General features: G+C 43.6%; 1 pseudogene; it reads right to left on the reverse strand.

Moving 5' to 3' along the window:
• Positions 1 to 5,856: 5,856 nt before the first annotated feature.
• On the reverse strand, positions 5,857 to 15,230 carry LOC139437735 (olfactory receptor 7A17-like; annotated as a pseudogene).
• Positions 15,231 to 27,903: the final 12,673 nt, after the last annotated feature.

Consider the following 27,903-nt stretch of genomic DNA (forward strand, 5'->3'; position numbering starts at 1 on the left):
GAGTGTATTTTTGATTTCTTGGATTGTGCTGTTGATCCCCATCATATCTGTTATATTTTTGTACATGATAACAATTTCTTTCCTATGCTCTCCAAGTGTTTTCTTAATATAGTTAATATCTTCCTTCACTTCATTGAATTGATCCATGATACATGTTTTGAGAGCTTTATTTATTTGTTTGGTGTTCCATTTCTTTTCTTGATTATTCCTATGGTCTGTAATTTTTGTTGCTCTCTGGTCATCATTGTATCCTGTTGGGTTTATTAAGTTGATTAGCTTCTTTGTTTCAGGGTTTAATTAGTTATTGTTCTTGTGTGCATGTTAAGTCTTCTCTTTGTCACTTTGTTCTATTTATTCTATTTCCTTGTTATTGGCTAAGTTCCCTTGAAATATTGGGAAGTTCCCTTGAAAATATTAGGATCAGAGAAAGAAAAGGGGGTAAGAAAATTAATTAAAGTAGTAGCATTGATAGTGAATGTTAGCAGAAAAACTGTGTGAAATCTAGGAGAATGGATATTGAACTCAAGTAAGCTGTTTATAGTTATAACCATAAAAAAGTGGAATACCTATAATGAGATAGTAAACTGAATATGGGGAGGAATATAGTTTGAATTAAAAGGTTAGTGTGGTCAGGAAAGATTAAAAAAAAGACAGTAATATAAATAGTGGATAAAAGACAGAAAACAGATTAAAGGTATTAAAGATTAAAAAGTCAGAAATATTGCAGACTAAACAAAGAGAGGTGGAATGTAAGAGAAACAATAGATGATGGAGGATAGAATGATGTAAAGAAAGGGGATAGTGTTGGTAGCCAAAATCAGTAAACACAGTAAAGGGGAATTTGAAGATGAGGACTCACAGCAAATAAGAAACATTGCCTGGAGCACCTAATACAAAAAAAAAAAAAAAAAAAAAAAAGAAAAGAAAAAATAAAAGCAAGCAAGAAAAAGAGAAAGAGGAAAAAGAAGAGTAAAAGGGCCATGGGGGCATAAAGAAGAAAGAGAAACAAGAAAACAAACCATCTAAAAAGACCAGATATGGTCTCAGGCAAGGAATCCACTTTGCATTTGAATAAACCACTTGGGAGTCTGTCTTTCCCCCTTTCTCCCTTCCTCACTTCCTTCTCTCCCAGGGCAGCAGGAAGGGTGTGTGAGGGCTCCTGAAGGAAATTCATATGGGTCCCTCATGAACCAACTCTCCTACAAAAATAATGTCTCTTACTTTCTTGAGAGAGAGCACCTTCCTTGCCAGGAACCCTAAATATGCTGTTGGATGCCTTTAAAACACATCCTACTCTCCCTCTTCCTTAGGTGTGCTACAGGGGAGCTAGATAATTTTCTGACTCCCACTTCCCCCAGACCAAGTTTCTTATCTAAGGGCATTTAGGTAAATTGGGCTCTTTGGGCAGATTCACCTTTCCTCTCTTCCTAGGTTCTCCTGAAATCAGCTCTTATGCTCTTCCAATCTCAATAAAAGGGGGGGTGAGGCAGAAAATTGAACCTAAACTCCTTGGGCTCCTCTGCACCTCCCACCTAAACCCTTCCACTCCCAGATTTAGTAAGTGACCAGAGGGGTAGGGCAATGCTGGATTTCTGGGTGTACTGGGCTCAAGTAACAGAGGCCTGGGAGAATATGGATTCGGGGTAGGTAGTTCTGCGCAATATGGGTTTTGGGGGTTCATGGAACATGGGCTTGGGGTTCATGCGTTTAGGGAACATGGGGCTTGGGAATGCTGCAGCAAGACCGGCAGCTCTCCTGGAGGGCTATGCCCTCACCCTAGGGGGAAGGGATTTACCTTCCCATAGCTTCCAAGTTGAGTGTTAGAAACCTGCAATTCTACCTTGAGCAAACACCAATTCTGCTGGAGTCTCTCCAGATCAGCGTCTACATGCCTCCTGCCCTGTAGGTTCCCAAAACACCCCCTCCATCAGAATTCTGTCATGACACAGCTGATCATTTGCAGGAAATGATGATGGTGTACTTACTTGGGCACCATTTTGTTCTGCCTCCCCGCAAACTTCTTTTGATCTTTATGAGCAAATTATGCCCACGGACTTGAAATTATGCCCAAAATGATTCCTAGAGAGCTTTGATTCAGGGTCATGAGTTATTCCTGTACAAACATTCATTTATCTTCAAAATTATTTGGTTTCCTGAAAGAGAACCTCAGTGGTAGTCAGTTTTTAATATATTTACTTGAAATAAACTTGAATAACAGAGTCATTTTTAGTGCTTTTTTCAAGTACCCAATTAAAGGTCAAATAAGAAGCAAGCAGTCAATTATGCACAATGCTTTCATTTTTTAACATTGAGTAATGAATTATTTAGTAATTGCCGTGTAAGAAACTGTCTCAAAAGAAAATGTGTTACCACCACTGTCATGCCCATCCACTGCCCGACTGCTATTTTCCACCTTATCATAGATTTTATACATGTGGGCATTGGCAGATGAACTCTGGTGATTTTCAGCTCAGTGGTTAAAACTACAATGTTGGAAATGTTATTCTGACAAACATGACAGAGAAAGCATCCTGGGGTAGGGCAAATGGTGTTGGGGAATAGGATAGAGTTAATTTCAGGCATGTTTCTCTAGAATATGTAAGCATTCATTGTGTCATAGTGTGTTATCTCAGTGGGTTGGGACCCAAACTATTGGGAAGTCCTATTGTATTCTCAATTAGAGGGACAAGAATACCTCAGGAGGCCTGTGTAGAAAGGCCACATCTGAGATTGGTGCTGGGGTTGGTGTATACTCAGGAAACTTGAATCTCTGGACTGTCCATGTGACAGCCAGGCCCTGAGCCTCAGCAGACTTGTAGCTCCTACCATCTGGTTTATTGGACTTACCCAGGCCAGCTAACAGTGAGGTGAAGAAGATCAACCACCCCACCAGGGAGTCAAGAGTGCTTACAACTGCAAGCAGGAGAATTGCATCAATCATTCATGTAGAATCTAAGCCCCTCTAGGTATAGAGGCAGAGTGGACATAACCATCCCAGGGTCTGCAGGGTGGAGGAATAGAGTATGGATTAGAGTGGACTGATATTCTACTATGGAACTATTGTGATTAGTAATGGAAGAAAGTGTAGCATTGATGTGGAGAAAGTGGCCACAGTAACTGTTGAAGGTAGGGAGAGGGAAGAAGAGATAAGATGTGGGGGCAGTTTCAGAACTTGGAGTTATCCTGGGTGGTACTGCAGAGACATATGTTGGACACTACCAGTTGATGCTTGATAATAATCCCTTGATGCCAGAGAGGTTCATTACTGGGAGTCATGTCTCATGCCAAGGGAATTTAGGACATACGTATGATAAGTTTAGCATAGAGAAAGGCCACATTTGAGCAACAAGGAGGCTTTCAAATCTTAGACAATATAATAATTCTAGTGTAAGTTTCAATTTCATTTGACAAGGTTCATAAGTATAATCATCAATATCAATGGTCTCGTGTAATGAACTGTCTTCCACCACTAGGCTCTGACTTTGTATTCAGAAGATTCTATTACAGAGTGAAGCAGAACTCACCAGGATGGGAATTCAATATTCTTTCACTTATTGTGTGGGTCTCCACCAACCACGACAATACCTCATGAACACTTGAACATATGCATATGCCTTAGAAAGATGCCTCAGGTATACCACTCCCCACAAAATCACTCTATCACTGATATCCCAGGTACAACCCTACCCACACATCACCCCATGGCTGACACCCCACACCAGTGATCCTCCACTGTCACAGTTTGACACCTCTCTGATACAAAATCTCTCCAAAATATGAAGCCAAGAAAATAACTAGATAAAATAAAAATAAAATGAAATAATGATAGTTTTAAAAATAACAAATGTGATACAAAAAAAATTTGAAATAACTTAAACATGTTTTAGACATTCTCTTGCCTCACTGGAAGATCTGTTGTCTTGAATGCACACTGAAAATTTCTTCCGTAAATTCCCCAAGGGTCTTATTTTTTTCCCATTTTTTTTCCAAAAAGCTTTAAGATACAGAAACGTCACATAGACAGTATAGGGGATTCCCGTATAGCCCACACCCTCTCCATTTTCCACTCTACCCTATTAATAACATTTTACATGTGGATGGTACATTTGTTACAGTTGATGTACAAATATTGAAGCATTGCTACTAACCATGGTCAATTGTTTATATTATATTTTCCTTTATGGACTACACACTTTTATAGGTTTTGGTGAAATTTATAATGGCCTGTATCACTATTGCAAGATCATGCAGAAAAATTCTAATGCTCATAAAATGCCCCCTTTTCCATTCATTCTATTCTTCTCACTCCTTCACCTCAAAACCTATGATAACCACTAAATTTCCATTTTTGAAGAAAAAGATTCATAGTTACTTACATTAATATTGATTTCTTGACATATTGGACTCTTTTCTTTTATGGGGCACTGCCTAAATTATTGAGGGATTCTTGTCCCTCTATATGAGAACATAATGAGATTTATCAGGATGAGAGTTTATTATTTTCTTGTTTACTGAGTGGGTCTCCACTCATTGAAGTAAAACAGTATGACAATATGAACACTTACATATTCCATAGAAATATGTCCAAAACACACCCCATCCCATATATTCCCCAACACCCAACACCCTACATCAGAGACCCTCCTCTGCCATGTTTGCCAAAACAATATTCCCAACATTGCAGATGTGCAGGTCTATGGTTAAAACTACAGAGTTCATCTGCCAATGCCCAAATGTGTGAAATCTTTGATAAGGTATAAAATTGCAGTAGGGCAGTGTGTGGGCATGAGAATGGTGTTAAATCATTCTCTTTTGAGACATAGTCTCACACCATAATTACTAACTAATGAAATAATTGGTGTGAAAAAAATGAAAGAATTGTGCATGGTTGACTGCTTCTTATCTGTCATTCCATCAGATACTTGAATAATGCACTCAAAATAATTCTGTTATTAACGTTTTTTTTGAGATAAATGTAAAAGTGGCCATGTTAGTTGCTGAGGACAGGGAGAGGGTAGAGAAGATAAGATGTGGTTGTATTTTTAAGACTTGGAGTTATCCTAAATGATATTGCAGGGACAGATGCTTGACATTATATATCCTGCCATAACCCACTGACTGTTCTGGGGTAGAGTATCAACTACAAAGTAAACAATAATCCATGCAATGCAGCAGTACTCCAAAATGAATTCACTAAATGCAATGAATGTGCCACAATGATGAAAAAAGTTGTTGATGTAGGAGGAGGGGGGGTGTTGTGGGGTATGTGGGAACCTCATATTTTTTAATGCAACATTTTTTTGTGATCTATGTATCTTTTTAAAAAGACAATTTAATTAAAAAAAGTGAATACCACTGAGGGTATCTTGCAGGAAACCAGATGATTTTGAAGGTAAATGAATGTGTGTATGGGAATAACTCAAGACACTCAAGTGTTTGTGTAAGTCAAATTTGTTCATAAAGATCAAAAGAAGTCTTGAACATATATAGGTCATTAAAATTGAATGATAGAAAAGATATATAGATTTTTCAATCAAGAGCTCTTTTAATGTTTTTGATGATTGTAGGAAAAGGGCAAATATTTTGTATAGAGGAAGAGAAATAATCATATTTATTATCCAGTGACACAATATAGAACATGAAATCAAGTCCTACCTCCTGATGTATTAGCATAATAACACATGTATGTAAAGACAGTATAATCCAATGCATAGAAGTAAATCCAAAGAACAATTCTGTTTATAGTAATACAATAGTTGTTGTCAAATCACACTTCATTATACTTAAAGACATACCTGACCAGAAGATAAGATCTAGTATCATGAATTATTTAAAGACGTGAAGCTTTGAGCTCAGTCATTGTGTACTGTTGGCATGCTTCTTTTCTAGGACCAATGAGTGTTTCGTGTCTTCCTTCCATATGAATCTTCTCAAAGTCCCCTTTATATCTTTCTTCCTGAGACTGTAGATGAAGGGATTCTGTATGGGTGTGACCAAATTGTACATCACCAAGGCTACTGCACCTGAATGCATGCTGTGTGAGACAGTAGAGCTAACGTACACAATTACAGTTGTACAGTAATATAAAGAGACCACTGAAAGGTGAGATGCACAGGTGGAAAATGCTTTATACTTCCCCTGAGTTGATGAGATTGCAACAATGGAGAAAACAATCTTAGAGTATGAGAAAAGGATCCCAGCAAGGGAACCCATAGCAAACACTCCAGCTGATAAATATATCACTATATGATTGAGGAAAGTATCAGAACAGGCAACTTGAATCATCTGAATAAGTTCACAGAAAAAGTGGGGGATTTCCAAGTGGTTACAAAAGTACAGCCACAACACCAGTAAACTGTATAATAAGGAAAGCAGGGCACTCATGATCCAGGTAACCAGACTCAGCAGGAGTCAGAGCCAATGGTTCGTGGTGACTGTGTAGTGCAGGGGGTGACAGATGGCCACGTAGCAGTCATAGGCCATCAAGGCCAGGAGGAATTTGCGGCGGCTTGCTCGGTCGGTAGAGGTGGGGTCTGGCTGCGGACGAGGGGTCGGTCCAGCTCTGGACAAGGGGTCGGTCCCGCTTGGGACGAGGGGTCGGTCCCACTTGGGACGAGGGGTCGGTCCGGCAGCAGACGAGGGATCGGTCTCACAAGGGGTTGCGCGGTTTGGCTGACGGGGTCGCCCGGCAAAGCCGGCGACGAAGGGGTCGCCCGGAGAAGCAGGCGACGAAGGGGTCGCCCGGAGAAGCAGGCGACGAACTTGGGACAAGGGAGGCCAGGCCCTTGTCGGGGGCTCTCAGGACTGGAGGGCGCACGGCAGAAGAACTACCGCGGAGACAAGGTAAACACGCAAGTCCACTTTACTGAGGGAGAGGCAACAGTTTTATAGGGGCTGGGGAAGGCTGATTGGTCGAAGCCACGCCCTGTTCTGATTGGTTGCCGGCGAAAGGTCAGTGGGCGGTACTGGACGGGGGAGGGGTGGTGGTTAGGGATTGGCTGTCGCTGTTGCTGGGGGAAGGGGCAGGGTTTAGGGATTGGTGGCTGCTGTTGCTGGGGTGGAGGGCAGACTTGAGTTTCCCGCCCACGCCTGGCTGTTGCTGCTGTCGGGGGAAGGGAAAAGGGCGGGCTGGATTTTTCCGCCCACACCTGGCTGTTGCTGCTGTCGGGGGAGGGGAAAAGGGCAGACTGGATTTCTCCGCCCACGCCTGGCTGTTGCTGCTGTCGGGGGAGGGGAAAAGAGCAGACTGGAATTTTCTGCCCTGCGCCTGCGCAGGGAGAAGGAAGAAGAAGGGTGCCGTCCCACAAGGCATTGGGTGGCGCCATCCGGGAGGAGGGGCGGCCGCGGAAGCATGGCTGCCGAGAAGGGGAGACCCGAGGGCACTCTGCGCCCATGCCGAGCTCCCTTCAGGGGTGGCGGTGGGCCCGACCAACCACCCTATTATGGGGGCAGCGGAATTAGGCCTACCGGGGCCACTCCCCCGCCAGGCCAGCAAACCACACTTCAGCCTGAGGGGTGACCGCATTTCCCCCTTCTTTTCAAATAAGGGCCAGGATGGCAGCAGCAACAAGTAGCCAAGGCCCAAGAGGCAGTAAGCAATGAGGGAAGCGGGGCTGAAGAGGGAGGTGAGTATGACGGGGATACAAATGTACAATTTGGGGGGCAGTATCTTGCCGTTGCAAGCAAGGGTGGCCAATGTCCAATTCTTGTTGATCTCGGTGGCTATAAGGTCCATCTGCTTGTTAAAAGTCCAGAATGACAGCGCGTTACAGGTAGTTGATCTCTTCTTGGCGGCGAAGAGCAGTAGAGGCAGACTGTGTGATGGTCTGGAGGATCGCAACGGTGAGGACAAGTCGCGTCAGGGCACCAGCGACGGTGGTGGCGACAGCGTCGGGAGTGGTGGAGACGTAGGCGAGGACAATAAGAAGGCCAAAGTCTTCACGGGCGCGAGAGAGGCTGATGTTAATGGGGCGGGCCGACATGGGGTGGCCCAATCTGCAACGCAGTAGGGGTTCAAGCGAAAAAAGGAGGGGGGCGGGGGACGAGAAAGGACGCTTTGAATGGCTGAGAAGAGGAGTGAGGTCGAGACAGGAGGAAGCTCCGCAAGCTGCGGGCCGGGGAAAGCGGGTTGCGGGCCGTTTAGCGGGGCTGGTGAGAGGGGTTAGCTTGGCCAGAGGTGGCGAGGGAGAGCATAAGGAGAAGGAGAGAGACTATGTTAATTGGCTCGGCAGCATGGCGAGGGTTGTGGCGTCTGCACTGACGGTAGAGTGCGAGCAGTGAACGGACTTCAGGGTTGGATGGTTGCCTCTCGGGGTGGAGGGTGAGCTGGCTCAGTTGGTGCTGGATCACTCGCATCTGGCGCCGTGCCCTGCGGGACATCCGCTGCTGAGGTGGCGGGTTTGACGTATCTCCCGGGGACCCAGATTGGCTGAGCGGCATCCTGCGGGAAGACACAAGCAAAACCTCGGCCCTGGGTAAGAAGGGGGCATGGGCCACGCCACTGACCTGTTTGAGGGTCCTTCCAAAGGACCAGGGGGGCCTGTGTGGGGCAGTATGAGGGGCCCCAATGCCTATGGACTGCCGAGAGACCATCCTTATCAAAGGTCAAGAGATTTAGATGGATTAGGACAGCAGTGATGATGTCTCCGGGAGGAGCGTGAGGGAGGATTTCCCTCTGTTTTTCAATTTGTTGTCTCAGATGGCGATGGGAGCTCTCCACAATGGCCTGTCCTTGTGGGTTATATGGGATACCAAAATGGTGGGCGATTTGGTAGAGCTGAAGGAACCTCGCAAAGGACTCACTGCGATAAGCAGGGCCGTTATCCGTCTTTAGGTCCCAGGGGACCCCCATGAAGAGAATCCCTTGCCGAAGGGCCTTAATGCAGTGCTTAGCAGTCTCCCCAGGCAAGGGGACTGCATAGCACATGTGGGAGAAGGTGTCAATTATAACGTGCAAGAACTTAAGGCGTCCAAAGGACGGGACATGCGTGACATCCATCTGCCACCTGGAATTAGGCCTAAGGCCGCGGGGATTCACCCCCTGCGGTTGCAGAGGCCCCAGAGGCAGGAAGGGGGCACAGGTTTTGCATGTCCGCACTAGGTGCTTACAAGTCTCAATTGGAAACTCAGGCAAAAGGTGGTGGAGTGAGGCGGCAGAAAAGTGAAACCTCGAATGTAAGGACTTAGCCTGATTGATAGCATCTCCGACCGAATCAAGGGCAAGGGCGGAGACCGTCTGATCCGCGGTGTCGTTGCCTGCCGCTAGGGGGCCAGGCAACCCAGAGTGGCTCCGGATATGAGCAATATACCAGGGTGCCATGCGTTTTTCAAGAAGGGTCTTAAGGGCATCCAGTGCCTCATCAATAGGAGAGGAGGTCGGGGAGAATGTAGCTAATGCCAAGACCCTGCAGACTTGCAGAGAATAGAGGCTATCTGTAAAGATGTTAACAGGTTCACAGGGGAAGGCACAAAGCGCTTCTACAATAGCCAAAAGCTCTCCCATCTGGACGGAGTGTAGGTTAAGATGTGTAAAGACTTTCGGCTCTGCAACTCCATCCAGGTACACAACCATGGAGTACTTAGTTCTAGACGCATCCGTGAAAATAGTGACGGACCTCGGAAAGGGGGAGGAAGACAGGAAGGGGAAAAAAGGACTTTGGAAGGGAAATTTGGACACGCCTTGGAGTAGGCGGTGACTAGGGAAATGCCAATTGAAATCGCCTGCAAATCCCTCACACAGCACCTGCATTTGCTCATTATCCCTAATGAGGGAGGTGGTTTCTTTCGCATTAAGCGGCCAAACAATTACAGCAGGCTGAGTTTAACTCCAGTGGGCGTTCCCTTGGTGGGGAGGACCAACGCCTGGAGAGGCCGCTGGGGATCGAACCGCTGGAGGCAGCAGTTATTAAGGGCCTTATCTACAGCGGCAATGGCGGCTCGAGCTTCGGGTGTGATGGCTATCTTTGCGGACACGGCAGAGGGGGGTTTATGACTGGTTTGTAAGAGAGCAAATAACGGCTGGAGCTGTGCCGTGGTAACAGACAGAGCCGGACGGACCCAATTGATATTCCCACAGAGCTGCTGGAGCTCTGTGAGGGTGACTCGGTCTGGCACATTTAGTCGCACAGCCATTGGGGTTACATGCTGGGAGATATGGAACCCCAGGAAGGTTAAGGGGGGTTCAAATTTGACCTTGTCATTCTGGATTGTTAAGCCAATGGCGGACAGATTATGCCGAAGTTGAGAGAGGACATACTGCAGCTTCTCATGGGTCTCACATGCGACCAGGACATCATCCATATAGTGAATGAGGTAGCCCAGATCTCGCAAGGGGGCGACTGCCGCGTTCACATACAGCTGGCAGATGGCCGGGCTATTGCGCATGCCTTGTGGAAGGACTTTCCACTGATACCTATCGGCTGCCCCTCGGTGGCTGGGGACAGGAACAGTAAAGGCAAAGCGCAGGTGGTCCTTTTGGTGAAGCGGAATGGAAAAAAAGCAGTCCTTAATATCTAGAGTAGCCACAAAAAAGTGTTTAGGAATGGCCACTGGGTGAGGGAGTCCCGGTTGGGGAGTTCCCATGGGGAGGATATGCTTATTAATCTCCCTCAAATCATGTAGGAGGCGGTATTTGCCAGTGGCCTTCTTTCTAATGATAAAAACGGGCGAATTGTAGGGACTTGTGGACGGTTCTATATGTCCAGCTTCAAGCTGCTCTCGAACCAACTCACGAAGAGCTTGGAGTTTGTGGGATGGCAAGGGCCACTGCTCCACCCAAATAGGCTCCTCTGTATCCCACCGCAGAGGAGTGGGTGTGGGAGGTGTTAATTGAGCAGTGGCGCAAACTATTGGGGGGGCTGAGTGGTTAACTGAACACCACACTCCTCCAGGACATCTCGCCCCCAAAGTATAGTATCAAGGGTGCTAAGGAAGAGGGGCCGGAATGTGCCCACACGTCCCTCACCGTCCTCCCAGGCAATAGAGTGACTGGCGCGAAGGGAGGTAGAGGAGCCAGTGGCCCCTTGGACGGAAGGGCCTTCCTGAACAGACCACTGGGTGGCGAAATGAGCAGGGAAACAAGAGACCTCTGCACCCGAGTCGAGGGTCCCAGAATACCAGCGGTGGTGAATCTTAAACCTCATGGTAGGCCTGGTGGACATGACGGGGACTGTCCACATCAGGGCTTTGGAAGGTTGGGACGGGGAGCCTCTTTGGGGTGGGGCTGAGGCCTGCCCCTCCTGGAGTTTAAAGATGGCTGTTGCCGCTGCAGGGGAGGCTGCATACGGCAGTCGCGAGCCCAATGGTACCCCCGGCCGCAGCGGGGGCAGGGGGTAGAAGGGCCCCGTCGGGGCGGTGGGGGGGGAGGAACAGGAGGGCCCGGCGGTGCAGAGACTGCCGGGCATTCACGGGCAAAATGTCCTGGCTCGCCACATCTAAAACAAGAGGAGTTAAGTGCCATGGCTGTCGTGACAGCCTTGGCGAAAGAAGCAGCCTGTTGGTCAAGGCCGTTACAGGCAATTACCCAATCGTCTATAGACTTTTCTCTCACGGGAGCGATCGCCTGTCGACAAATGGGGCTGGCCCCTTCAAGGATAATTTCACGGGCGAGGGCGCACTGAGCCTGTTCATCGTGGACCCTGCGCTCACATGCCCGGAGGACTCTGGAAACATAGGTAGAAAAGTCCTCATCCTTGGTCTGTGTGAGCTTAGTGAACTTGTCAGCACTACTGGCAGTGCAGGCGCGAAAGGCCCGTAGGGCTACCTCGCGAATCTGAAGCCAGAAGCCAGGCGGAGCGCGGTAGTAGGCAGCAGCCTGGCTAAACTGACCGGTGCCGGTGAAGGCTTCTGGTGGGGGATTAACACCCCTTGCGACATTGGCCGCAACCTGCTTTTCAGCCTCGGCATGAAAATGGGCGCGCCAATTTATAAACTGGCCAGGCGTGAGGATGGCACGGGCCAGTTGGAGCCAATCGAGGGGGATGCACAGAAGGGTGGACATCTCCTCTAACAAATGCTGAGCATAAGGGCTGCCTAACCCGTCCTCCTTAACGGCCTTGCGGAGCTGTTTAACACTTTCCGCATCATGTGGGTACCATGGAAAAGGGCGCTGAGGGGTGGGAGTTACATTAAGGGGAAAGCAGGTGGTAGGAGGCAGCAGGGAGGTAGGCGGAGGTGCCCCGAAGGGGGAGGAATATGGGTCCAAAAATAGGCTAGAGGGGGCCGCGCATGTGGCAGCTTGCCACGGATCGGATGGAGGGGACTGCCAGGGGGAGGTGGAGCTGGGGGGGGCTGCTGGCGCAGAGGGCGCGAGAGGAGCCGTTGCCCATGCGGTGTTACAAAATGGCTGCGGACCGTCCCCAGCGGTGCTACAAAATGGCGGGGAGGGAGCTTCCGGCCCACCCAGGCAGGAAGTCGTCGGGGGGAGGGAGGGGCTAAGGGACCTCCCCTTTACGAGCGAGGAAGAAGGCAGAAGTTCGCCATCTTTACCGGCGCTCGGCACTGCTAGATTACATTGTTTAGGTGGACAATTTTCGAGCGCGTTATTAAGGCACTCAACAAGCGACTCAGAGTCAGAATCGGAGTCAGTATCAGAATTCCAATCAGGGTCCCTGTTAAAGTCGCCGTCCTGACAATCACGGCGGCGGCGGTGGCTCGGCCGGGGGGAGTCGATGGTAGGGGCGCCTTGAAGGCAGGAGCGGATAGTAAAAAGCACCAGTAATAAGCCAGGAGGGAATCTTTTACCTTCCTGCTCCACAGCAGAAGTGACCCTATCTATAAGGCGAGTATAGGTGTCCGGATCCCAAAGCTGACATGTGGTTAGCCATGGATTAAAGGGGAGAAGAAGGTCCCAGTACACTTGAAGCTGTTTCAAAGAGATCTTACACCGGTGAGTGTCTAGAAGACCGGCAAGAGCCCGAACTTGTGGGGCTTGCTTAGCAGATAGGATGTTACCCATTGCTAATGGCCTTTTGGAGCCGATAAGAAAAGGGGCCCTTACCTTGAGAGCACGGCGATGGGAGCCGAGGTGCGCGGTGAGACGAGGGGTCGGAGCCGGTGGGGCTCCGACGGTGGTCACGGGCCAAGAGAAGGTCCCGACGAGGGGAGGGCGGGACAATGAGCAGTGGAGCAAGGCAAAGGGGAGCAAGCGTGGAGGGGAGGAGGCAGAGGTGAAGGCAGGGGTGGAGGTGCTCAGGCACGCGCTCCTGAGAGTTTTATTGGCGCCTCTTAATCATAGCGGGTCGGTATAAGCCCCCGACATGGAAGGAGAAAGCCATCCAGCGATTCTCCCAGACCGCCGTGGATCATATGAGGTCACCAAGGTTCAGGAGCAGCAATGCAGAGCAAAAAGATAGGGGTGAGAAGAGAGGAGGGCGTAGGGCTGTGGTAGGGTTACTTCAGACGTGCAAGCGCGTGCTCCCGAGAAATCCAAGGCTCCTCTTAATCATAGCGGGTCGGTATAAGCCCCCGACATGGAAGGAGAAAGCCATCCAGCGATTCTCCCAGACCGCCGTGGATCATATGAGGTAGCCAAGGCTCAGGTAGCAGCAATGTTGCATGAGAGAAGTCCCAAGGTGAGAAGATAGGAGGGCATAGGGCTGTGGTAGGATTACTTCAGACGTGCAAGCGCGCGCTCCCAAGAAATCCAAGGCTCCTCTTAATCATAGCGGGTCGGTATAAGCCCCCGACATGGAAGGAGAAAGCCATCCAGCGATTCTCCCAGACCGCCGTGGATCATATGAGGTAGCCAAGGCTCAGGTAGCAGCAATGTTGCACGAGAGAAGCCCCACGGTGAGAAGAAAGGGGGGGGCCGCCAGGTTATGGAGTGAGGCTGTGGTGGAGTTGCCTTGCCCCACGTTGGGCGCCAACTGTGGCGGCTTGCTCGGTCGGTAGAGGTGGGGTCTGGCTGCGGACGAGGGGTCGGTCCAGCTCTGGACGAGGGGTCAGTCCCGCTTGGGACGAGGGGTCGGTCCCACTTGGGACGAGGGGTCGGTCCAGCAGCAGACGAGGGATCGGTCTCACAAGGGGTTGCGCGGTTTGGCTGACGGGGTCGCCCGGCAAAGCCGGCGACGAAGGGGTCGCCCGGAGAAGCAGGCGACGAAGGGGTCGCCCGGAGAAGCAGGCGACGAACTTGGGACAAGGGAGGCCAGGCCCTTGTCGGGGGCTCTCAGGACTGGAGGGCGCACGGCAGAAGAACTACCGCGGAGACAAGGTAAACACGCAAGTCCACTTTACTGAGGGAGAGGCAACAGTTTTATAGGGGCTGGGGAAGGCTGATTGGTCGAAGCCACGCCCTGTTCTGATTGGTTGCCGGCGAAAGGTCAGTGGGCGGTACTGGACGGGGGAGGGGTGGTGGTTAGGGATTGGCTGTCGCTGTTGCTGGGGGAAGGGGCAGGGTTTAGGGATTGGTGGCTGCTGTTGCTGGGGTGGAGGGCAGACTTGAGTTTCCCGCCCACGCCTGGCTGTTGCTGCTGTCGGGGGAAGGGAAAAGGGTGGGCTGGATTTTTCCGCCCACACCTGGCTGTTGCTGCTGTCGGGGGAGGGGAAAAGGGCAGACTGGATTTCTCCGCCCACGCCTGGCTGTTGCTGCTGTCGGGGGAGGGGAAAAGAGCAGACTGGAATTTTCTGCCCTGCGCCTGCGCAGGGAGAAGGAAGAAGAAGGGTGCCGTCCCACAAGGCATTGGGTGGCGCCATCCGGGAGGAGGGGCGGCCGCGGAAGCATGGCTGCCGAGAAGGGGAGACCCGAGGGCACTCTGCGCCCATGCCGAGCTCCCTTCAGGGGTGGCGGTGGGCCCGACCAACCACCCTATTATGGGGGCAGCGGAATTAGGCCTACCGCGGCCACTCCCCCGCCAGGCCAGCAAACCACACTTCAGCCCGAGGGGTGACCGCAGGAATTCTTCCAACCCAGCAAACTGCAAGAAAAAGTACATCTGGGTAATGCAGCCTCTGTAGGTTATTACTCTGCTCTCTGTCTGTATATTCACCAGCATCTTTGGGACAGTGATGGTGGTGAAACATACATCACAAAGTGACAGACTGGAGAGGAAGAAGTACATGGATATTTGAAGGAGGGAGTCTGAGATAATGGCCAGGATGATGAGCAGGTTCCCCACGATTGTGACCAAGTACATCGACAGGAACAGCCCAAAGATGAAGGGCTGCAATTCTGGTTCCTCTGAAAATCTGAGGAGAATAAATTCCAAAGTTCCTGTAATATTTCCTGATTCCATATGGCTGATGTTACTACAATGAATTTAAAAAAAGAAAAGCATGATTTACTTTCAACAGTAAACTATCCAATTTGCATTTTGCTCTTAAGAAATAATTTCCATATTTTGTTTATGGAGCTCATCCCCTTCAGTTGTACACTATTACCATCTTGATTACTATTTCAGGGCCCACATTCAGAATATTCCTCCAATAGTCATGTATTCTAAGATTTTTTGAGGAATCCATTCATTTTATGAAGTTATATTTATTGCCAGTTGCTGTCCAGGCAATAAGCATATTGTAGGAAATAAGAGTGCCTGTAATTTGTTAATGAAGAGAGAATATAAGCAAATAAGTAATCATGTCAGATAGTGACAACTGCTAAAGGGAAAAGATACCAGGTAAAAAGGAGCATGTCAGTAAAGCAGGCTGTGTTTTATTGGAGGTCTACCTAAAACCATCAAATAAAGTGACATTTGACTATCTCGAGGAAAAGAAAGTTGGAATCAAAAGAAAAGAGGGATGATTTTTGCCCAGAAAAAGGATGCTCAGAGGAAATGTCCTAAGCACTGGGCTTTTTTCAGGATTCAGGGCCAACAAGGAAGCCCTTGTGACAGTGGAATGAGGAAGAGAAACAATTTGTAGAGATGATGTCAGAGATGATGAAGGGCATGCTTGTCTCACTGATGTTAAGCATGAAGACTCAGGGAGCTGCTTATGCACATGTTGCATATGCTGCACATTATTAAGTTGGTTGCAAAGCTAACCCACAAATAGCTATCACTTCTTTCTATAGATTTGCATCTAGAATCTTTACTCTCCACTGAAATATTTGAGCCCATTTACATCTTTTCTAGGACAGCTAACTCCTCACTTAAGCACAAACATACGAGGACACACAGATGACAGAGAATACCTTAGCCCCTGGGGAGACTTATTACTGTGCTCTTTTCACCTCCAGTCTCACTGATTTTGTTGGAAGTGATTACTAGGCAAGCTGACAACACCAGATTGTCTTTTCCTAAGATAGGTAGAAATGATATCCAGGAATTCCAAATGCCGTACTACCTGTGGACATGTAAACAAGGTGCTTTCTTTGTTGTAGCCATTTCTGCTATGTGTTTTAAAAAATAACAAACTTAAATTCTGCCCAAGAATCATAGGGAGACAGAGAGTAATGAAATATACATGAGGGTAAAGAAAAGTTATAAGTTCGGGTCAAAACTCAGGGTCACTGATGAAGAAAACCTTCCTTATTTTTGGTGGCATTGCAATCTAAGTCTTACTTGCTGGATGCACAGAAAGAATAATAAAACATCAAAAAACAAGAGCAGTGATATATTTTTACAGTGTCATTCATCAAACAAATGGCAAAACCCAAGCATAAAATGAACAAAAGAAATAAACCAATTCATCCAAAAATACCGCTATCAAAAATATAGTTAATTTTCATGTGAAACAGTAGAAAATACCACAAAGTTAGATGTATTTTTGATGCTGAAAATGGTCAAATGTTTGGAAGCCATTTCACTAAAGGCAAGGAAAGATTCAAAATTATGCCATTCCCTACTAGTGGGAAATGTTCATGTGAAAGTAGAGACAATGGAAGAACGAGGTTGGCAAGATACAGGCAGCTGTCAAAGCAGAGGCAGACTCAAGGATCACAGACAAAGCAGGTGTTCTCACTGCACCTTCTTTGTTATGTTCTTCACATCATACCCTGATCTACCTTCTAATCCTGTGTCTGTTCCATGTTTATTAGGATAAAATGATTTTTAACTGGTCCTTTAGATGAAGCAAGTCCCTCTACACCTTTTTTATATGTTATTCTTCTCTTCATAGGTCTAGAATTTTGGGTTTTGAACTCTTTCTTGAAAAATAAAATACACACATTCCAGTCCTGATTCTGTTCATTATCCAAGTCTTTCTTACTCCGTTTTCTGCAAAATTCTGCATATGCCACATCTATTTGTGAGTGTGTGTCTCAGGAACTGCTGTAGCAAGGTAAAATCTATTTGCATCAGACCGGATATCTCCCATCATTACTGAAACACACTCCTATATAACCAATCTTAAAAAAAAAAAAGAATTTCCAACACATCACTGCATCTTCACCCACTCTGATAACCCCTTTCCCTAATCTCCTGAAGTGATAAAATTCTCAGACAGATATTCTATTTTTCCTAAGATCATTTACAGTTTCATTACCTCTTCTAATTGGGCTTTGATTCCTATCACTTAATTGTCAGCAGTGACTCCTGTGTGCTGAGTACAATGGATATCTTCTTTTTAAAAAATATTTTGCAAAAATTTATTGCAGAATTATAGGACATCAAAAACTCTATAATAAGCATACATCTGTATTTCCATATAATAAAAAATTATTATACATTTTATGTATAACACATATCATTACCTTAAAACATTGGAAAGTGTCAGAAATAGATTTTTTAAAAACAGTTTAATTCTCTTCTCCTTTTTAGGAATACAATTAATATATCTATGCAAAGACTTTATAAAAATTAGCAGTTGTAATGGGTTAGCTCTAGATAGCACCATTGATATTCTTATATATGATATCAAAAAATTTATAGCAGGAAAAAATGTTATAAGAGACAAAATCAGTATTAAACTACCAGAGGTTATATTTTAAAAACTGGATACCTTTGTAGTTAGAAAAACAAATAATCGGGAAACGGACTTTGGCCCAGTGGTTAGGGCGTCCGTCTACCATATGGGAGGTCCGCGGTTCAAGCCCCGGGCCTCCTCGACCCGTGTGGAGCTGGCCATGTGCAGTGCTGATGCGCGCAAGGAGTGCTGTGCCACGCAGGGGTGTCCCCCGCGTGGGGTAGCCCCCACGCGCAAGGAGTGTGCTCGTGAGGAAAGCCGCCCAGCGTGAAAAGAAAGTGCAGCCTGCCCAGGAATGGCACCGCCCACACTTCCCGTGCCGCTGACGACAACAGAAGCGGACAAAGAAACAAGACGCAGCAAATAGACACCAAGAACAGACAACCAGGGGAGGGGGGGAAATTAAATAAATAAATAAATCTTTAAAAAAAAAACATATAATCATTTATAATTATGATTAAAGAATAAAATAAGAATTTAACTTACTTTTAAGAGCAATAGTGACTACATTCCATTAGTAAGTTAATGAGAGATGTAGAGTAAATTTATCATAATATATATGCGGACCTCATATTTTTTGAATGTAATATTAAAAAATAAATAAAGACAGAAAAAGAAAAGAAAAGAAAAAGAAAAGAAAAAATAAACAACAAAACAATTTTGGGTTGACTGAAAACAATCAAAAATACTTTTTAATAAAATTTTACTAAAATAATCACCAAAAAAATAAAAAATAAAAAAATAAATACTCTTATTAGTTAAGCAAGTGAGTGAACAATCATGATCATCCCTTGGCTCTGGAGTAACCTGGACTGGATCTCAGATGACTTTAGATAATAGATCCCACCTTCTTTTCTCCTTCTCCCTCTCCTGCAGCATCTTCTGTGTTCTTTGTCTCACCTGGATTACTTCTATGAGTGGAATGTGTCTGAGATAAAGTTAAAACTCCAACCTGGGTTTTGTATGATGGCACTGAAGCTCGGTCAACATAAAAGACAGCAGTAAAGTGTAGAGAATCAGTTCCTCAACAGAACTTAGGACTCCAAGGTACAATGTTCTTCTCAATCCAAAATTGCACAAGTTGGGGTATAACAGACAAGGAAATAATTAAATCTTACCTATAAAACATCATCAGGCAATTTCCTTCATTTCTTGAAACTGTGAGATATTTCCCTATGGGTTACTATTCTGGACAGAAAGAAGATTTTGCTCCTGGTTCTCTGTCCCCAGAAGAGCATGTTATTATTCAGCTGAATTATGTTTTTAGCATTCCTACCCTAGGACTCATCTACTTTCCATGTATCTAACCTCTTCAGGACCTTATCCCATCCTGTAAATCAAAGTTTACTCCAAAGTTTGAGATTCAGGATCATAGCTCGACCAGTTCCTTGGATATCAAATAACTGACTTGGTGTGAGACAGAAAAAAAAATCCATGTATAGCAACTAAAGGAATCAAATATTTAGCAATAAATTCAACTAGGAATGTAAAGGACTTGTCCACAGAAAACTACACAAACTTGCTAAAAACAGACAAAGAAAACCTTAGTAAATGGAAGTATATTATCTGTCCAGATGTTAAATTAATAAATATCATTAAAATGTCAGTTCTACACAAGTTGATTTACAGTTTCAATGCAATTCCAACCAGATGTTTAACAGCCTAATTTCTGGAAATGGAAAAGCAAAATATCAAATTTATCATGAAAGGGGAAGTGGCCACAAATACAACAAACATCTGGAAAAGGAAGAATGAAGTGTAGGACACATGCTTTCTGACAATAAAGCATACTACAAAGCTACAGTAGTCAAAACAACATGGTATTAGCACAAGGATATATATATCCTATATATATATTATATATATATCCTATATATATATATATTAGCACAAGGATATATATATATATATATCCTTGTACATAATGTGTGTGTGTATATACACACACACATACACACACACGCAAGCACACACACACACACACACACACATATATATACCAATGGAATCAGATTGAGAGTTCAGAAATGGATATTAACATCTTTGGCCAGTTGATATTTGACAAGGCTGACAAGTCCATTCAAATGAGACAGAACTGTATCTTCCACAAATGGTGATGGAAGAAGTTGATATCCATTCAAAAGAATGAAAGAGGACCCCTATCTCTGCAATTATATAAAAATTAATTTAAAATAGATCACTGACCAAAATGTAAGAGCCACGACCATAAAAGTCCTAAAAGGAAATGTAAGGATACATGTTTTAGTTCTTGGGATAGGGGGTGGTTTCTTAGAATATATGCCTAAAGAACAAGCAATGAAAGAAAGTATAGACCTCCTTAAAATTAAATACTAATGCTCTCAAAGAAGTTTTTCAAAAAAAGGGCAAAGGCATCTTATTGGGAGAAAATATTTGGAATATATTTCTCATGTCAGGTAAGGGTTTAATTTCTAGGAATGATAAAGAGATCACATACCTTAATGACAAAAAGAAGAACATACCAAAAAATTAGGCAAAAGATTTGAATCCACATTTTTAAAACAGATCAATTTTATTTGTACATATTAATAAAGCATACAATTCATCCAAAGTGTACAATTAATGGTATTTGGTATAATCATATAGTTGTGCATTCATCACATCAATTACCATTACAGCATTTTCATTATTTCTATAATAACAATAAATTAAAAACAGACACAAAAATGAACCAGAAAATTTCTCACCACTCAATCTTTCTGTGCTATCCCCACTGTACATAGCTGGTGTTTGTGTCTATTTTATCCAAAGTGTATAATCAATGGTTTTTGCATAACCACAATGTTGTACTTTCATCATCTGAAAAATTTTAGAATGATTTCATTACCTTATTTTATTACTTCGAATGGTCCATTACTCTTGTTTCTGTATATGCCTTGTGATTTTTTGCTAAAATCAAGATAGTTTAATATTTTACTGCATTAATTTTGGTACCAGATTTCTCTCCCATCTCTCAGGATTTTCTGGTTGTGGTTGTTATTGGGGGCTATAGTAAGTTATTTGTTTAGCAAATTTCTGAGCCTAGTGTTTTCACTGATAATCCCCTGAACACTAGTAGCTAGAATTAATAATAATAATAATACCAGCTCCAGTCTTTTTCAATAGATATTGTATTAGATCTCTATTCAGCACTTAAACTGACAGCAGTAACCCTAGTGATCAGGCTAAGGTGAAAACTTAGGATCATCTGATTTTTTAAAAAAGTTATTGAAGCATGTCATCCATACACGAACATTCATCAACAATAAGTGTACAGCAAAATTTGTGAACTTATGAAAAAAATATGTTTAATATCATGCAGGGGTCCCAAACATCACCCCAACACTCTGATCTTTTTTGAGCATGATTGCACATGCTATGCAAATTCAGAAAGGGAATATGGATACCACAGTCATCAGGCTGAAAGATTACAGTTGACACACACAATACAGTTGTAATGACTCAGGACAGCAATTTTAGTGCCTTACCTTAGGAGGATGCAAAATTCAGGTGAACAGTTTTTATGAGGAAATTTAGAAAACTATGTGTATTCATGTGCAGAAGATCTTAATGTGCATGGTTTCCTAAATGGCTGGTGTCAGGATTCACTTTCTGTATTTATACAACCATATCTGCTGATTGTCTGCCCAAATAAGATACAGAATGAGAAATGCAGAGAGGAGAAACTTAGGTCATTCTAAGACTGCCGCCAATCCTAGAAAGAGTGAGAGAAGGGTTGTAAAAGGCATAAGGCTTCCACAACACTTTTAAATTGTTCTTTTTCTTGATTCACTGCCCACTTTGTTACTGCAACCCTTAGTGGTAAAGAATTTGTAGAACATTGGTTCTATTTCTGCTTCTTTCTTCTGTTTTCTGGTGGAATGGCATTTTAGAACTGCTATCCTGTGGAGGTCAGCCCTGCTCAATGATTGTTTTTGCCACTCTCATAATATGATAGTTACATTAATGGATTTAAATGTTATTGTTCTGCTGAATCGACAAATTTATACTTAACTGAAGATAGCAATGTGTGACTAAGCACAGTTTTGAGATAGCAAAAACACATTGATTGTTCATTCACCTGCCCTGTAATTTCTATGAAGAAATTTAGTTTAAATTTATATATTTTTGTTCAGAGGAATATGAGTCACACATGAACAGAGCTAGGATAGATTTCAAGGAGAAATTAGGAAAAAATAAAATAATATGGGAAATGCAACACATTCCTGCACCTCAGTGAATAAACCATGCAACTTATGGCTAGAAAATTGCATACATTAATAAATAGATGTAAATTACAATAACAATCATTTTTAGAGGAAATAAGTGTATGATTGGTTTTTTACTACATCATATTTAACATTTTACCTGATTCTAAGGCAACATCAAGTTGTTCTATTTATTGACATAATTTCACGCTGTAGACCCTACATGAGAGACATGTATTTGATAAACATTTTTACTCTACCTGTGTCATGGACTCTAGCAAGCACTGTGGGTACTCATCGTATTAGGAGAGCAAGATTCTAATGAGAAGAACAAAAACAATTATGACCCCACTACAGAGTTGCTTAAAATTTTAAAAAAATTAAAAAAAGAAATACATAATGGCCCATTTACATCATTGCAATGTCATACAAGAAATTTCTACTGTCCTGAAAATGCCCCCATATTACAGATATTTTTGCTCACCCTTCCTTCAGAACTTCTGGGGGCCACTGCCTCTATATGAATGATTCCAATTCTTCCATTGCTAGAATAACAGTAAGTTTATAATAACATAATTATAAGTCTACTTTAGTCCACTGTTCAGTCCCAAATCCTGAGGATTTTGGGATGATGATATCCCTTCTATCTCTAATTGAGAGTGGGTTTATATCCCATGGTGCAAATGATTGAAACCATCTCTTTTGCTGTTACAGATCCTCTCTTTTCCATGGGGTGGACATTGTCCATCATGATCACATTGTTAGTTGTCCTGGGTGAGTCGATTGAACTGAGTAGGTGTTGAACTCTGTTGAGATTCAGGGCCCCACTGGCACATGGATAGATGAAAGATTTAAGTCTCCTGCACAAGGCAATGATATATTAAGGATTGCACAGGACACAGTGTGAACTATAAACCAAGGTTAATGTCAATGCTTCAATATGCGTTCATCAATTGAAATAAATATGCCACACTACTGAAGGATGTTTATGTGAGAAAGTATGGGTGAGAGAAGGAGTAGAGCATGTGGAGCATGTTATATTTTATCTAACACTTATGTAAGCTAAAGATTCTTTAAAAAATATAAACCTCAAGAAATAAATAGAAACAAACAGTCTAGTTGATAATCAGAAACATACTCTCAACTTCTGGCTCTGATGCTTTAAACTCGTGAATTTTGGTTACAGGAAAATATGAGCTTTTTATAGGTTCCACCCTGCAGAATTTTTTTAGGGTTCCTTTTATGTCTTCATTCCTCAGGGTGTAGACAAAGAGGTTCAGCATGAGTGTGACCAGGGTGTGCATCACTGAGGCTGTTGCACTCCTGTGTGGGTTCTGTCCAGCAACAGAAACAAGATGCAATCCTAGACTCTACAGATCCCGAAGGAGACAATAGGTGAAAACTGCTTTTTATTTCCCTTTAGATGACAAGGTTATGTCTACATAAGAAATAGTCTTAGAGAAAGTATCAAAAGGAGAGAATTTGTACCCTGCAGCATAGTTGCAAAACGCATCACAATGCCATTGATGGTGATGTCAGACCAGGCATATTGAAATGCATGCTTAAATTTACAGAAAACATGGGATATAGGAAGCCAGACGTCCCTGACACAGAACTATACATACTGAATATGTCACAAACACACACACACCACTACCACCACCACCACCATGGCATGGTACGGTTGTGTTTTGTTTTGTTTTTAAATTTTTTGTCTTTATTTTTTTAATGTTATATTAAAATAATATGAGGTCCCCATATACTCCCCACCACTCTCACCCCACTCCTCCCCCTATAACAACAACCTCCTCCATCATCATGAGACATTCATTGCACTTGGTGAATACATCTCTGAGCACCTCATTTTCACACCTCCATCTGCATTAATTAGTCTGGGAATGAATACACATCATGCTGAAAACATCACATTACCTTTCCCAAAATATTTAGAAATTCTACCCAAATAAACCTGTTGGGAAGTCTTCCATGGACATGTAAGCTAGGAATTTGTTTAGGAATGACCATTCTCTGCTCTGTTTTAACAAAATTGCCTGGTAATCAGAGAGGCAGAGGAATGAAAGGACATGTATGATTAGAAAAAGTATATGCCCTAGTCTTCCTTGAGGGGACTGTGATGAAAAAAACGCTTCTTGTCAAACTTGATTTATAAGGAAACCACTATGCCAGGGTCCTCAGGATGGAAGAATAAAATATGGATTAAAGTGGACTTACTTTAGAATTATTGTGACTCTAGCAATGGAAGAAATTGTATCATTCATGTGGAGATAGTTGCCATGGTTGTTGCTGAGAGCAAGGAGAGGGAAGAAGAGTGATATAGGGGCATTTTTGGGAATTGGCATTGTCCTGAATGATATTGCAAGGACAGAAGCAAGACACTATATATCTTGCCATAACCCACTGAATGGCCTTGGAAAGAGTGTAAACTACAACATAAACTATAATTCATGTGATTTAGCAGTGCTACACAATGTATTCATTCAAATTCAATGAATGTGCCACACTGATAAAAGCGGTTGTTGAAGTGGGGAGAGTGGGGGTGGGGTGGGGAGTAGGGTATATGGGAGCCTCATATGATTTTACCCCCTCTCTTGATGCTTTGTGTGTGTGTGCGCTGTCTGCTCTGTGTCCATTCACTGTGTGTTCTTCTGTGTCTATATTTTATTTTTTTATTTATGCCCCCCTACACCCATAGCATGTTTGCTGACTGCCCTCTGTATCCACTTGTTGTGCACTCTTTTGCATTTTTGCTTGTCTCCCTTTTTGTTGCGTCACCTTGCTGAGTTGGCTCTCCACAGTGCTTGCAGGCCAGCCTGCACTCTGCAGTTCTTGTGGGCCGGGCAGCACTCTGAATCACCTGAGCTGGCAGCTCTCTGCAGCGTGCAGGTGAGCCTGCCTTCACAAGGAGACCCTGGGACAGGAACCCAAGGCCTCCCATATGGATGTGAGCCCTATTGATTGAGCCATAGCTGCTTCCCTCATATGTTTAAGGTACCATTTTGTGTGATCTACGTATTCTTTTAAAAAAGATAGTAAAAAATTACCAACAAAAAAAGCTTTTTTATGCTGGAGTTACTGCAAAAATGGTTATAGCCCTTTGATGCCTGGAACACCTCACCCAACAGCAAAAGCAATTCATTCAAAAGGCAGAAACAAGGATATGATTTTTCAAAATCAAGGCACTTTAGAGCATGAACACCCCATGTGTAAAAGGAGAGAAGACATAAACCAGCAACTTACAAAATAAAATATACAAAGTAAAGCAGAAGTTGACAAATATTCTATGAAGCAGCACAAATCTTTTTAAAATATTAAATAAAATACTTTTGGAATCAGCCATTGTTTTAGGTTCCTTGTTACTAAAATAAATACCATGTATTGGATTGTCTTAAACATTTGCAATTTTTAAGAAGATTTATTTATTTTTTATTTTCCCCACTTCCCCTCCACCTGCACTACTGTTTTTGCTGTCTGTGTCCATTTACTATGTGATTTTATGAATCCACTTCTCTTTTCATCTTCTCTTCTCATCTTTCTCCTCTAAGATTCACTGGGATTTGATACTGGGGACCTCTGATGGGAAGAGAAGTTTCCTATCAAATGCACCACTTCAGTTCCTGGTCTCTGCTGTGCTTCACCTTGACTCTCTCCCTCATTTCTTTTGGTGCATCATCATCTTGCTGTGTGACTCACTTGCACAGGCACTGGCTCACCACTCTCAGTTTGCTGTGTGGCACTGGCTTACCACTTGGGCACTTGTGTAGGCACTAGCTCACTGTGCAGGCATGCGTTCTCTTTTTCACGAGGAGGGCCCAGAGATAGAAACTGGGTCATGCCATATGGTAGGCAGAAGCCCTATCACTTGTGTCACATCCATCTTCCAAACAGTAGGAATTTATTGGCTCATGGTTTTGAGGTGAGATGTGATGTCCAAACCAAAGCATCATCAAGGGGATGTATTCTCCCAGAAGACTGAGGTGCTCTGGGGCTGGCTGCCGGTGACCCTTGACTTTTCACACTGCAGCCTCTCTTGCCTCATCCTTTTCTCTCACTGTTGACTTTCAGCTTCTAGATGCTCCCTCTGTGGCTTTCTCTCTGTCTGAATTTCATTCTGCTTTGAAAGGGCTCCAGCTTTAAGATCAAGAATTGATAGGCTCAGGCAGCACCTCAATGAAGTACCTCATCAAAAGGACCTATGTAAAATATGTTCATATTCAAGGAATGGGTCAAGTTTCAGAACATGATTTTCTGGAGTTCGTAACTCCAGACCTCAACAACAATCCTGGATAGGAATCTGACAATACAACATAGTTGTTTAAAGTTGGACAGAAATAGAATTATTCTAAATCTTAATATCTTTACCTAGAACCTAGGAATATCAAGATTCATCCTTCTACGAAGACTGATAGACATTTTCAATATATGCTAGAAGCTTATCACAGTTTTATTCTATCAACAAATGAAGAGTTGTTGGTAACAATAAAACGAGGGTATAAAATTTCTTCATCTCAATTTTTTATCTCTCCATTTCACCATACTTTTAGAAACTCTATGTCACATTTCCACCATCTGGGCATCCCCTATCATCCTCCCTAGCAATTGCAGGCTGGCACCCCTTTATTCAATATTCACATTGGCTTTGAGAGATCTTTCTATATTACACTGGTGATCATCAAATTCAATGACTCAAGATATCAATTACCAAACACTGAAAAATGAAGCTAACAAGTCAGTCTCAAACATGGGTTAACTCTCTATACAAATCTGCCAACATCCCTTTCACTGCTTTCAGCCCTCACCCCACTGATGTCTAAAATATTGAGCTTGACTTGCACCCTCAGAAGCATACCATATTTTCTATATTATTTGCCTTTATAACCCTGCTTCTCTTAGTTTAGTGTCTCTCCCACAGCTCCATTTGAAATCTTTTTAATACCTTTCCTTCTGGACATTTCAAACCTTCCTTTAGAAGAGCTTGGAGTTACCTCCTTTTGGACTTTAATCTTCACATCTCCACAGGAAGATGACAGCTCTCTACTCTGCACTGAATTTGGATGACAGAGTTTGATGGTGTGTTGCTTTTAATGAATTCCATTTCTTTTCTCCTTGATCGACTATGAGTACTTTGAAAAAATGTAGCAATGTACTAAATGCATTTTACTCCGCCCCCCCCACCCAACACACACACCCATTTAGTTGATGTCTGGGGTATGAATAAAAACAAATTGAGAGAAAGAATGGAAGAATGTGATTTCACAGAATTTGCTACCCAAAACTCAGGAATCTGATACATTTGGATAGTGCATGGTAGTTTGCATTATTCCCACTATTGGTTATTAAACAAACATTCATTGAAACACATACATATGCACATAAGGGCACATACATATACACACAAAGACATACATAAATGCAGTTTCATTTTTGTTGGGCCCTGAATCTCAACAGAGTTGCAACACTTACTCTACAGTTTAGTATTTCAAAATGAACACTGTGAGAACATAAAGAAGAAATTGTTCAATTCATAAAAAGAAAATAGATCTTACAGTGATGAAAGACAAAATGAAAACATTTATTTTAATTTTTATTTTATTAACTTTTTTTTATATTGGTTATTTTAACTAATATTATTATTTTATACCCTTATTTTTATTTGTTTATTTTTGTGTTGTTTGTGGAGAGGTTTTGGATCACAGAAGGCTCACACCTGTGGCAGGTAAGGATCAGTGGTGCTGGGTGTTGGTGTTGCTGAGATGTATGGAGAAGGGTAAACATTTGGACATGCCTCTATGGCATATGAATAAGTTCAAGTGTTCATGGG

The sequence above is a fragment of the Dasypus novemcinctus genome, chromosome 27 (assembly GCF_030445035.2).
Source record: "Dasypus novemcinctus isolate mDasNov1 chromosome 27, mDasNov1.1.hap2, whole genome shotgun sequence".
Taxonomy (NCBI): domain Eukaryota; kingdom Metazoa; phylum Chordata; class Mammalia; order Cingulata; family Dasypodidae; genus Dasypus; species Dasypus novemcinctus.